The sequence below is a fragment of the Macrotis lagotis genome, chromosome X (assembly GCF_037893015.1).
Source record: "Macrotis lagotis isolate mMagLag1 chromosome X, bilby.v1.9.chrom.fasta, whole genome shotgun sequence".
Classification (NCBI taxonomy): domain Eukaryota; kingdom Metazoa; phylum Chordata; class Mammalia; order Peramelemorphia; family Peramelidae; genus Macrotis; species Macrotis lagotis.
The window spans coordinates 152,671,605-152,673,817 of NC_133666.1; the positions used below are offsets into that span (position 1 = coordinate 152,671,605).

The 2,213-nt window shown below is 40.4% G+C and overlaps 1 pseudogene; it reads right to left on the reverse strand.

Moving 5' to 3' along the window:
* Window positions 1-919: 919 nt before the first annotated feature.
* LOC141498861 (large ribosomal subunit protein uL2 pseudogene) lies at window positions 920-1,687 on the reverse strand (annotated as a pseudogene).
* Between the last annotated feature and the right edge of the window lie 526 nt (window positions 1,688-2,213).

Genomic DNA, 2,213 nt, shown 5'->3' on the forward strand with positions numbered 1-2,213 from the left:
ATCCATGTGCATATGCAAGGTTACATAATTTCATTCCACCCTCCCTTTACCTCCCCAATGGTGAACAGTCTGATGAACATTGTATTTATACATTTGTGTTTAACATGTTTACAGATTAGTCATTTTCAGTATGAGAAATTAGGACTAATGGAAAAGGAAGAAAACCATGAGATAGGAAAGAAAAAACACAAGAGGAATTTTTTAAAAAGTGATTCATTCAGATATTGTAGGTTTTCTTCTTTGTTCTGTTCTGTTTTGTTTTTCTTCCTCTGAATGTGTATAACATTATCCATAACAGGTCTCTCTCAGTGTTGTTCTAGCTCTCTGATCTGCGGAGAGGAGCTACATCCATCAAAGTTTCAATGTTGTCAAAGTGTACAATATTGTACTGGTTCTGCTCCTTTTGCTCATCATCAGTTCTTACAATTCTTTCCATAATTCTCTAGTCCAACCATTCATGGTTTCTTACAGAACAATAATATTTCATGTATCACAACCTATTTAGCCATCCCCCAATGGATGGGCATCCCCTCAATTTCTAATTCTTCAGCACTACAAAAAAGAGCTGTTACGAATATTTTGGAGCATGTGGGACTTTTTCCTATTTTTTAAAAATGATTTCTTCTGGATATAAGCCTAGTATTGGACTTGCTGGATCAAAGGGTAAGATCATTTTTATTGTTCTTTGGACATAGTACCATATTGCTCTCCAGAAAGGTTGGCTCTGTTCATAACTCCACCAGCAATGCATCATTGTCCCAATCCTCCCACAACCTCTCCACCATCAGTGTTTTACCTTTTTACCTTCTATTTTTCTGATAGGTGTGAGGTGACACCTCATAGTTGTTTTAATTTGCATTTCTCTAATCAGTACCCTCATTATTTCTTTTTTTTTACAACTTCCAAATAATTTTTATTGTCAGGATTTTGTATTTTTGTTCTCCTGTACAGTCCTGGTACCCCAGAATCGACCTGTATGCCGAGAGCAGCAATAAGACTGACCTTTCATCCAGCTGGGGCATCTCTTCGAATGGTAGATGGTTTTCCAATATGCTGGTGATTACCTCCTCTGAAGGGATGTTCCACAGGATTCATAGCCACACCCCGGACACGAGGCCAGCAATTTCTCTTGGCCTTATATTTGTGGTAGGCACGACCTGCCTTAAGGATGGGTTTATCAATACGACCTCCACCAGCAACAACACCAACCACAGCTCTGTTTGCAGAGGAGATCACTTTCACCCGTGTTTTCTTGGTTTCAGGATTGTAGGAAATCACTGTAGCATAATTTCCAGATGCACGAGCAAGCTTACCCTGATTATGGTCCCTTCAGGCATAGTGCCAGCTGGGAGGACATTACCAATGTTGAGTTGAGCTTTTTTACCGTAATACACAAACTGGCCCGTATGGATGCCTTCAGCAATGAACAACTCTGTCCTTTTTTTAAATCTATAAGGATCCCGGAAAGCTACTTTTGCAAGAGGAGCCCCTCTCCCTGGACCATGGATAATGTCCTTTACGATACCCTTAATGTAGCCATGCCTCTCGGCAAAGTCCACAGCCCGGAGCTTGGCGGCTCCTTTCCTGTGCTTCACATGAGCACGGAAGACGGAGTCCGCGCCCTTCCTTTGACCACGGATCACCGGCCCATCTTGCGAGGTCTGCCTCCGGACTTGCTAGAAACCATTATTTCTTAAAGAACAATAGTATCCCAACACATTCATACAATCTACAACTTACTCAGCTATTCCCCAATTAATGGTATCTCAATTTCTAATTTTTTTGTTGCCACATTTTTATGTAGAATTAAAGCTAAGTTGTTTAAAGTCCTAAAAGATGATGCTGTTAAAGTGCTGTACTCTTTATGCTAGGAAATTTGGAAAATGCCAACACTGGCTGCTGGATTGGAAAAAAATCAATTTATATCCTAATCCTAAAGAAGGACAGTGCCAAGGGCTGTTCAAATAACTGAACTTATTTCATATACTAGTAAGTTTACTGTCAACATTCTGCAAGCTAGGCTTCAACCATATGTGAATAAGGATTACCAGAAAAGCAGACTATTTTTTTGGTTTTGTTTTTCAAGGCAGTGGGATTAGGTGACCTGCCCAAGGTCACACAGCTAGGTAATTGGCTAAGTGTTCTGAGGCTACATTTGAACTCAGGTCCTCCTGATTCCAGGGCCAGTGTTTTATCCACTGCACTACTTAGTG